Below are 11,612 nucleotides of genomic sequence, written 5' to 3' on the forward strand. Positions count from 1 at the left end.
CTGAAGAATTCAAAAATCAAATTGAAAATTTCCGTTGTCATGTAAAGGAAAAATTCTAATACTTAATCAATTTCTAAGGTTATTCTATAAACATTATTTTTTATTTTCAAAAATGAAAAGTTATATCACAATTTGTCATTTTATCTAGTATAAGTATTCCCATTAAAATCCAAACGCATTAGAGTTAGAAATTGTGAACCAAAATCACTTTTACATCTACTAACAATTCCATAGAATATATCAATGAGGGTATTAGGAGTGAATGACAATGTAACGTTCTACTTTGACTCATGGCCTTGTTTTACACAGGATTTCCATCTTATTTTATCTCTCCTATTTCCATGTCCTTCCGTTCTAGAACCTATCATGGAAAAATCAATTGCAATAAAATAAATAAAATAATTACATTTTTTTTTTACCCAAAATTCTATAGTTCACAGTTACAAAATTAAAAAAATAATAATTCCAAAGAAAAAAAAAACTATTCACACATATAACTCATTTATATACAACAAACAACCTTTTAAGAAAATTAAAAGGGAAAAAAGAAAAGAAAAAACAAAACAAATAGCATAAGAAAACGACGCCATTCCTTGAACCTTTTTCATTGTTTGACTTCAATCTCATTTGGTCCTTAGTTCCTTACTTTTGCCCCCATAAAACTAAATGAGCAACAACTGCAATTGCTCTAATAACCTTGAAAACAGTTATAGAACAATATTTATTATTTCAAATCTTTTTCTTATAATTTCCTCAACAAATAAATCAAAATTACATACAATAATCAAAATCATATGAGCAATAAAACGATAAAAAAAGAAACAGAACTTAGAGAATTATCTTGTAGAAAATGAATACTCCTTCCTATGAGAGAGAAAAAGAGAGTTATTAATTTTTTTTATAAGATTAAAACAGGAGAAAGAGAGACATTTATTTATATATGATTTTGGCAATTGACTTGCGGTTTAGAAGAACTATTGATTCACTGTAAATGTAGTAGCTAAAACTTTGATAATATTCTGACCTGATTTTGTTTCTTCTAAATTAAAAAAGAGGTAGGATCATGGAGGTAAATCACATCTTATTGGACATGATATACCACAAGATTCCCACATTAGCCTATGACCTCGGTGCTAACGAGTCCTGCACTACTCGAACCCAAGTGCTATGGCAAGGTGGACGAGGTCTTTGACCACTAGACCCAGACACCAGAGTTTAATATTCTGATCGGATTATACTTGACCGATTTGGCTCTGAAATTTCATTTAATAAGTTAACATGACATTCCCTTCTAAAAAAAAAAAAAAAAAAAAAAAAAAAATGACATTCAAGTCCCATGAAATGAATATCAAATAAATATAAGAGAGAACATTACTTCAAATCGACTTTGTTGAAATTGTATTTTGTCCATCTTGATTACAGTAAATATTACTTTATTAAGACTTGGGAAAACCCTACAGTGCGCTTCTATTAATATTGCACCTAGTCTCAAAGGTTGAATGGATGAAGCACATCACGTCAAACTAGCACCAGAACAACGAAATTAGTGAATTTTTGGTGAACCTCCGCTTTTTAGTGACATTGCCAAACTTTGATTGAACCTATTATTTACCTTGATTTGGGTTTGGGGTTAGATTCAGAATGATAGAATTTTACAAATTTTGACTGAGTTTAACCAAAATTTCTCTGTTTGATTGGAGTAATTATGTTATCTTAATTGAGCACCGAATCTATATATCTATATAATAATAATAATAATAATAATAATTTATATATAATATATAAAATAATAGGTGAAGCAGAGAGAAACTCAAATTGTAATTTCAAATTAGAATTCTAATTTTGTGCCATGTGTTCAGATTGCAATTCCAAATTAAAACTCTAATTATGTGACGTGTCTAGATTCTCACAACCACACCAATTTCAATATGAAATTAGAGTCTAATTTTCCTCACCTCGACTCTCTGTCTTTTGGCTCTTCACGTTTTTGTTTTTTTTCTTTTTTCACATTAATCTCAATCACTCTAAAAACTCATTGTCTCAGTTCCAAAGAGAACGTCTCTTAGTTTCTCTCAAAAACGAGCCCCTCGCCTTCGCTAAATCTCAGATTAGAGTTCTCTCTTTTTTATTTTTTCCAGAAAAAGAAGCAGAAGCAGGAAGATGAAGCCGACTTTAGTATCAAGAACGAAAAAATTCCCCTTCGCCCATAAACAACTCCTCCAATGGAGTTCCAGAGCTTCTTCTTCTCTTAGGTCTAGGATTTTTAATTCTTCTCCGTATCTTTCTAGAACCTTCCCTGCTTCTTCTTCCACTCCTCCTCCTGTGTTCAGTTACCGATCTCTCAACTTCTCCTCTACGGTTCAATCTCTCCGCTACTCCGCCTCCATGGAAGGTACACTCTTTCTTGGCTTTTTTTCTTTTGCTTAAGTTTTGTTTGGTTGCCAAGAACCAAAGAATTTTCTTTTGTTTAAACATTGTTTGGTTGTCGAGAAAATAGGATGAAATAAAAATGAAACTTTTATATTTTTTTTTATTTGGGTGATATTTATGCTTTCTTATTTTGGTTAAATTCCTGTTTGTTGCCTAGAAAATGGAGAAATGAAAATAGGATGAATATTTTTTAGTTGAGTTGGTGATTTTTTTTTCTTGTGCAATTCTTACAGGTGATCTCATTTTGATAATATTTTGTAAGAGTAACCATGGGTAAGAATTTTTTTCAAAGAAAAATAATTACTTGATTTTAGCTTCTTGCAGGATATTTCTTGGTTTGAAGAGCTTCTGACATCTCCCCCCTCTTTTCATCTGGTGCATTGATCAGATTTTGGGTTTGTATAAAGGTTATATCATAGTAAAGGATGTTTTTGAGTTTCTTTTTAGCTATCTTGAATTTTGGCTATTTTACTATTTTTTGGAGGTACTTGAGAAGGTTTGCATTTTTTTTAGCAGACTGGCAAATATGTGTCTTTCTTGCAGGTTATACTCCTAATTATTTTGGCTGTCCCTTTTGGCTTAGAAGCAAAATATATATTTTATTGAAGCTTGTGTCTGGAATAACAAGTGTTGGAGTTGCACTTCATCTTCATGTATACAATTTAGATGCTCCGGTCTCAGTTTATGTGTACCACTTTTATTTCGAAACTCTAATTTTAACAATTCTCTGTAATTGTAATTAATCATGTTTAATTACATTGTTGTGCATCACCTTCAATAAGTTATGCCATCTTAACCACCGGTAAGTTTTTCTTCTTTTCATTCTTTCTTAGATCTGGGTATGGGTATGAAATATGAATTAGTTTTGAGAAATTTGGTTGGATTGATTTTTATTTAGGTATTTGGGTAACATTAGGTTTTGATTTGATTTTTTGAAATTTGGGGTTATATATGATTTAGGTTTGGAGAGGGCAAAAACAGAGAAATAAGAGAGAAGGAGAGAGTTCTCTGTTCCCTCTTCAGACTTAAAGCACCGCTACAAGCACATAGGGAAAGAAAAATCTATGGGCTACATATCTTTCACCATCAGATCGTAGGAACTGGCTCCGGTATGTTTTCCTTCATTTTTTTAAGATTTGGGAATGAAACATTACTTTTTATTGAGTTTTTTTTGTTGGATAGGTTTAGATTTGATTTTGGTTTTGATTCTTTTTTGTTTCGGGCTTTTGGATTTTCCATGAAAATGTTTGTTTTCTCAATTTTTCGATTTTTTTTCCCTATTTTGGATTATAGAAATAATCACTAAGCCTTTCCCTGTTTTCTAATATCTGCGTTCATAGTTTTTTTTTTGTTTTTTTTTCCTGGGGTTTTGATTTGGAAAACCGGTTTTGTTGTTGATTCATCAGCAACAGCAAAACTTTTGTCCCTATTGAAAAATATATGGATTTAGTAGAAGGTAGGCATGGTTTTTTTTTTTTTTTTCCTATTCAATTACGTTTCAAATTGTATAAAACTATTCCCTTTTTTGATTTGGGAAATTATGATTCATTCATTCATTCTGTTCTTTCTTTGCTGAATTTATTTCTATTAAGGAACTATCATTTTGTATGTGAATGTTCTACTTTATGAAATGGGCAGTACTTTTATGATTTCTTCTTTTCATTTTGCTTTGTTACAGTGTGAAACTTGGAAAACATTTGTTTGTTTATATGTGAATTTGATTTGGTATTTGATGTTTACTATTAATTAAAGCCAATTTTTTTTTTTTTTTTTTTTTTTTTAAATTTTGTTTATGAATTCATGGTGTTGAATGGGAAGCCAAGTCCAAAGAAGAAGAAGAAATTGTCAATTCTTCCCCTTTATCGTATCTCTTATTTGGTGTTTTTGCTTTTCTATTGATTTCAATATTTGTTTTATATTGAAATATTAAGTGCTTTTTCTTTTCTCTCTTTTACTATGGATTGCCTGCATTGCCATTAATTTTGTTATTGACAATAATTCCAATTTTTGTATCTTTTTGGTTTCATATGTTTGAAGAAATGTTGATGAGAGGGTTAACAAGAAAATTGATAATCATGTCAGTTGAATAATCCCAATTTTTTTGTTGGTAAACCTCATTGATAAATTGGTTTTCAGAACAAATAAAAATTGTCCATGTGTGTTTCATTAGATTTATTGCAAAAATGAAAGTAGTGACATGTAATCTGTCTCTATTGTTCTTGGGCATGGAAAACACAGATTGACTATGCTTCAACCTCTCTCTCTTAAGGATTTTCCATTATCTATTTTTGTTTTTTTCAAATCAATTTTTTCCTTGGTTTCTCAATTCCCATCAAACTATTCGAAGAAAGGCTTGAACTGAATTTTTGGTCAATTTTTCCTTAATTCTGATTTTATTTTAAGGTGAGTGGAAGAAAAGGCAAGCAGTAGAAGCTGTCCAGGAAGCCAGACGTAAGATAAAGCTTAAGAGATAAAGCAGCATGACAAGCATTAGGCCATTGTGACTGAACAAATATGAGGTAATGTTTAGTACTGTGTAGTGCCATGTTATTGAGATATCTGCAACTGCATGAGAATTGTATTTTCTCATGTAATCTTGATGTTATGAGTCTGATGTTGCATTTTAGATCCTCTTTATGATCATCAATGACTGATTAAACAACTCAGAAAATTTTACCTACTAAATGCAGGTTATAAGAGTTGGGATAGTAGCTTGATGCCAGATTAGCAAGTGAGGGAGACAGAGGAGAGTGAAGGAGAGAGAGAGAGAGAATAAGAAAGATAAGAAAATGCTTTAGATTACTACACCAACACTGCCCAATATATATATATTTCTAAAATCTATGTGTTTTGAGTAGTTGATAGGCTAAATCTAGAAAATTTAGAGTACGTTTTATGGAATTTCTCATAGAAGCTTTATTGTTTTCTAAAATAAATTTGTTATCTGGTGTTTTTTTCCCTATTTGATGCAGAAAGCTAAATATTATAAACAATTATTCTTTTTTCCTTCTATAATGGTTTTAATCAGATAAGAATGATCTTATTTTGTAGTTAATATTTTCAATTGTAGATTAGGAGCTGCATTCTAAAGAATTATGTTCTTCCATCCTTTATAAAGACAAACCATGTCATCATTTATGACATTAGTAATAAAAACAATAGATTGATATTGATATTAATTCAAATTTTTATAAATATTGCCTTACCTTATGAAAATAGTAAGCTAGAAGTTTAGTTTTTATTTTATTTGTAAATTCTTACAATCATGGACCAACAAAATTAGTGATCTGCTATTTGCTCCAAAGTTAACATTGATAGTATTATTGATGTGTAGGTGTAAAAAAAAGTTTTAAACACCCCAAAGTGGATATGGTAGGCAAGATTACCAGCATGCAATTGCTGCTGAAAAGCTGTCAAACTTAAATCCTTTTGTAAGTTTTTGCTTCCTTTTAATTTCCTTCTTTTATTTGATTTGTAAACAAAAGTTGGGATTGTCAAATGATCATCGTCCCATTTTTGTTATATCTGTGGCCTTTTGTAATTTCTTGTCACTGAATTATTTAAAAAACAAAGTTTTGAATGTGTTTATATCTATAATTATTTATAGCTATGAATTTATTTCCTTATGCTCAACCTTTAACATTCCGATGTAGAGAGTTATTATAGTTCTTTATTTGTATGGATCATATTGTTTGAGTTTTGTATTTTGGTTTAAATGAGAACCCATATCCAAAAAAATTGCTACTACCAGTAAAGTTTTTTTTTTTTTTTTTTTTTTTTAATGGGTTGCAGGGCTAAGAAAGCTATGAGTTATGACACAAACATGAGTTATGAAAACAAGTTTGAGTGATTGCTTACATGTGAAGAGTATTAAAATAAAACAATGCTTGAGTGGGTTACCTAAGAGATCTCAGAATTTAGGAAGAAGAAGAGTGCTAATTTTGAAAAAAATTGAGCATATGAGAAAAAATGATGTGGTGTTTGGCTCAGTTATTGTGGCTGTGATTTACTTATTTGTTCACAGTCAGGATTGTCCAATATATTTTTGAAGAAAGAAAGTATAGAAAAGACAAAGACAGGTTGAATGTCAGAGGATTCAAGCGAGGTTTAACATGCATTGTAAAACAGCTGGTGATGATTAACTCTTTTTTAGTAGAATTTCTAGATGTTTCTTGCATTTATAAAGCTTGCCAAAGTGGTGAAGGAAAATTTTTAATTATTAAAGTAGGAAGTAGTTTTTGTTATAAATGGGTGTTAATTTTGAATGGAGTTTCAATGTAAAGAAGACATGTCTGTAGTTGGGTATGACGATAATGATGATGGTGGTGGCAACAATGTTCCCTCATCGAGTAGTTTTTTCATTTTGTTATCGCAATTTTTTACCGAAAGCATTGTTTTTTACCCTAAAAAAAATCTGATTGTGAATTTTTTTTTCCCCAGCTAGCTTGGATTCTTTATCTTAATACTTACTTACATATCATTCATGTTGGGTTGGCTGTGTTTGGTTTCTGAAATACTAGAGTAATGTAATGTAATGTAATATTGGATTGGTTTTGATTAAGGTATTTGGGTTAGAATTCATTTTGTTTTGGGTTATTAACCAAATCCAAGTTAGTTTAGGTTGTAATGAAATTGTAAGTGGTGTGTTAGTATAGACTTTTTTAATATTAAATAATCACATAAGAGCTATTAATTATTGTTATTAAAATTCTATCAAATATCTCCTCATTATCAATAATTTAACTTGCTTCATTCATTGAACCAAAATTTTTTTTTCGAAAATTCTGCTTATTAGTTATTGATGCAGTTCATAAAAATACTATAATTCAATCATTTATAAATTTGATTGTGATAGTTATCTATGTATTTAATTTGAAATTCATACTGGGTGTTATTTTTCACATGTTGCTCCTCTTTATAATTTGGTTTCCTATGTTCTTTGAGGGCTTCTTTTTTTAATTATTTTTCCTGGGGTTGTGATGTAAAGGTCTAAGAGTTCACAAATCACAGTGATTGAGGCATGTAATTGCGTTACAATGAATATCATAATTTAATGGTAAGTTTAGGGATTTTCCCCTTTTCTATTGGTTTAAAAAAAAATATATATTCCAACATGTAATAGAATGCAAACTTGGCAAAGAAGCAGGAAATTAGGAACAATGGGCATTTTGTTCTTTGAAACTTATTCCTCTGCATCTTGCCATCCTATATCTATGGTAAGCTTTTTTGTAGCCGGCATTATTCTTTTGATGGAAAATTTCTACTTGAGCATAATTTGGTTTTAATGCTCATTTGAGAAATTTGAAATTTGTAAATTCTATTAAATAGTTTACTTGCTGCAAGTATTTTGATCTCTACTAATTTCTATGTTTTGTGTCATACTAGGTGCTTTATATTTTGTTTCTAGGACACCATTGTAACATATGATATATATTTTTTAAATTCTATAAAAGATAGTTGGAGTTGATTTTAATTGGAGTGATATTATATTTTATACATAGCATTCCTGCAAGTAGGACAAATGAAGGGCTGTACAACATGCCCTTGCACTAATATATATTTTACTGTGAAGGATACTTTGATGAACATTTTCTTTCATTTTTTTTCCCCTTTTTTTTATATAGGTTTGGGAAGAGTTTTAGAGCCTGTTTGGATTGAGTTTTTTGATAACTCAATTCTCTGTTTCCATAACTTGTAACTCAAAAATGGTGGGACTCATAGTAAAAAGTTTGTTTGGCAAACAATAACTCTGTTTCCATCACTCAATTCTCTAATTTTTGAGTTATGAGTTATGGAAACTGAAAACAACTTTTGGCTGTTTTCAGTTTCCATAACTCATAACTCAATGGCAATATTGTAATTAAACACACATATGGGACCCACAGTCGCAACTTTTGACCACCTTTTGACTTTTTTTTTTACTTTTTTTTTTCCCTGGGTTGGCGTTGGCTATGGCTATTTGTTTGTTTGTTTTTTTTTTTTTTTTTCTTTTCCTGGGTTGGCCGTTCAGTTTTTTTTTTTCTTTTTCTTTTTCTTTTCCTGGGTTGGCTGTTCGGTTTTTTTTTTTTTTTTTTTTTTTAATTTTTTTAATTTTTTATATTAGATTAATTGAGTTGGGTACTAAAAAAAAAAAAAAACTGTACTGGATAACAGGTGTGGGACCCATGAATAGTGTGAAAAAATTGAGTGATGAAAATAAAAGTGATGTTGCCAAATGAGTGTGAAAAAATGAGTGATGAGTTATGAGTGATGAGTGATGAGTGACGGAAATTGAGTGATGAAAAAAGCTTACCCAAACAAGCTCTTAGACTTCCATTTTCTTCTCTTTTTTTCCAGCTAAAAGTACTTGCCTCTTTGTAGTAAAAAAATTTCAGCTGAGGTTTTGGACTTTCTTTCATCAAAAACCAGTCAGTTAGGCAGCTTAGATTTGGTGCAAATGTGAGTTGGGTGTTTTGTCATTTGATGAGTTGCCTTGAATGTGTTTGATTATTGTTGTCAATCAGAATCACATTAGAGTTTTGAATGAGATTTACACTACTTTGACTCAAAAGAACAAAAAACTAAGCCCTCTCTCAAAAGTCTTTTTAAAGAATAGAGAATGCCAAGAAGAAATCTGCACTTGACCATAAATTAGGATTTAATATTGGATTATTTCAATGAATTATGTAGACTGCTTAATCTATCCTTTGGAATTGTTTTCCCAGTTTCAGGCTTCTTTTTTCCCTTCTTTCTTAGGTAAACAATATTGAACTTCTTCTTTTCTTTGTTTGCAGCTTCATCTTGATGCCAAACTCAGGATTTAATGTCGAAATCAAAGTTTGAGAGGGAATTTGCAGCTTGAAAGTAGATGGATTTATTGCATTTTGTACGTTAATAGCAATTTCCCATTTTGATTTGCAAGGACATTCTCACAAATTTAGAGACTACTATGTCCCTCTTGGCATATATGTTCTGAGACTTACAAGACTTACAATGAATATAAAGCATAATATTAAATTTGTATCAGCAAAAATGGTGTCCTCACACACTTTATATATAAAAGAAACCGAGGAAATATGAATTTTTTATAGTTATATTTTTCCAGTTTCTTTCATTCCTGTTGTAACAAAGAGACAGAACTAAGTTAAACATGCAAAAGGTTAAATTTTATTTGAATATTCATGTTTTTATCAATAATTGTGTTGTGTCTATTGCTATGAAACAAATTGCAGAGCTTGGAAAGGGTGCTCATTTCATCTTTGATTACTATGTTTTTAGTTATTTTAATTTTTTCGACCAAGTCAATATAGTGTATATAATTGTATTGTGGCTGTTTGGATCAGTTATATATTTGCTTGAATGCATCAAAATTTTCCTTATAATGTCTATTGAATTTTGCGTAAGAATTTGTATCATGACTATAATGTAGTGATGTCAAATAGGCTATTGTTTTCTTCTCATCATCTATTGAGTATTTTTTTTTTTTTTTTTGAGAAAATCTTTTGAGAAGTTGAATGCATGCTCAGTTGCTTAATGGAACACTATGGAGTTTTACCCAAGAAATATGATGAGTCAAAACACTTTGTTTTCTGAAATAGTATGACATGGTTCAGATATATAGATCTAACAATCTAAATTTTCCTTTCCATTTCTTCTCCTCTCTTCCCTTTTTTTTCTTTTAAAGAAACATAATGATATCAAATTCTTATAACTTTATTTTATATATATATATATATACTTCTAAGTTTTGTTAATGAAATTTTCTGGTTAATAATATGAATTTAGAGACTCAAATTAGAATTCTAAATTAGAGTTCCAATTTTGCGCCATGTGTCCTAAATTATTTATTCTTAAAGAGTTTTATTTATTAATTTTAGAATCAAATGTGGGACCACATCATAAATATTCATTCAAGTGAATTATTAAGTACAAAAACCAAAGAGTCTAGAATAAATGAATCATTAAAAAAAAAAAAAGTGCCTCACAATAATAAATAATAAAAAAACATGAATAATTTATATTTTATACATGATAATATCCTTATAAATTTTTTTAAAGAGTTGACAAAATATAAAAATGACTATTAATAGTATTTAAATTATATATATATGAATTATATTATATATCTTATTGTATATCTTTAAATGTATTCATGTATATGCATAAGGTTACAAGCAGTTATCTTAATTAGTGAGGTATAATTTCTGACGCATAGCTATTTTCTAGTATTGATGCTGAAAAATTTGACCTTCGGTTTGACCACAGTAAAATTACGGTCAAACATTATATTAATGCAAATGAAATATCACCCGGGCCGGAAGTAAATCTAAAAAACTTCAATTTGAAAGGCTCAATATTGGTACAAAGGAAATTGGCGCAACAAGCTTTCCAACATTACTCTATTTATCTAGAATTGCCACAAATCGTGTATAGATGATCCCAAAAAACATATATTTTATGAAACTATAGGAAAATCCCTTTACAAGTGTATTCAAACGAGTTAGCTGAAAGTAATATCAATTTGCTGAAAATTGCGTGCATAAAGTGGAAGGAAAATCTTATCTAAAAGTTAGGATATAAATAAATAAAACAAAAAGAAAAAGAAAAAGAAAATCATATCTTAATATGGGCATTAGGGGAAAAATTATTAAACATCTAGACTTTACAATTTATATTTATATAAAACCGAAACGTTTGACTTTTAGGTTTCGTTTGGTTAGAGTGAAAACTGGAGAGAAAACTAAATTTATGGGTGTTTGGTTGGAGAGAATGAGAGGATGAAAAATTAGTAGGGCTCAGGTATTTTCTTATTTGACCTACCAAAATTCTATCTTTCCAATTTGGGAAGAAAATAGAGGAGAGAGGAATAGGTGCAATCAATGATTGAACCACTATTCTCTCCTCCGTTTACGTACCGGTCCTATTAATAGCTTCTTCTTTTGGGTGTAATTGACATACAAGTTGTTGTGAGTGCTTTCTTTTGTCTCTTTGTCTCTCTCATTTAACTAGATGTGTGTTTTTTAAAACTATTTATTTTGGGCATGATTTTTCTTTTTTAATAAATTGGGTGATTGCTTTTTTTTTTTTTTTGGGTCACTTTTTTGTTTTAATTGGGCATAATTTTTAACAAGGGCACATGAGTAAATTTATATATACTCATTTTTTCCATTCTTCCACTTTTTCACTCCCAACCAAAGACAAAT

General features: G+C 29.8%; 1 long non-coding RNA gene across 4 annotated transcripts; it reads left to right on the forward strand.

Moving 5' to 3' along the window:
* Positions 1-1,990: 1,990 nt before the first annotated feature.
* Positions 1,991-9,597, forward strand: LOC126725832 (uncharacterized). 4 transcript variants are annotated; one of them, XR_007655612.1, is made up of 6 exons: positions 1,995-2,392; positions 2,755-2,837; positions 2,974-3,539; positions 4,834-4,949; positions 5,765-5,861; positions 9,204-9,597. It is a non-coding gene; the product is annotated as an uncharacterized LOC126725832 (long non-coding RNA). The 4 variants fall into 4 exon arrangements; XR_007655610.1 differs by having other exon boundaries at positions 1,991-2,392; positions 2,755-3,539; positions 5,121-5,861; XR_007655611.1 differs by having other exon boundaries at positions 1,994-2,392; positions 2,745-3,539.
* The last annotated feature ends 2,015 nt before the right edge of the window (positions 9,598-11,612 follow it).

Source organism: Quercus robur, chromosome 5 (genome assembly GCF_932294415.1).
Source record: "Quercus robur chromosome 5, dhQueRobu3.1, whole genome shotgun sequence".
In the NCBI taxonomy this organism is placed as follows: domain Eukaryota; kingdom Viridiplantae; phylum Streptophyta; class Magnoliopsida; order Fagales; family Fagaceae; genus Quercus; species Quercus robur.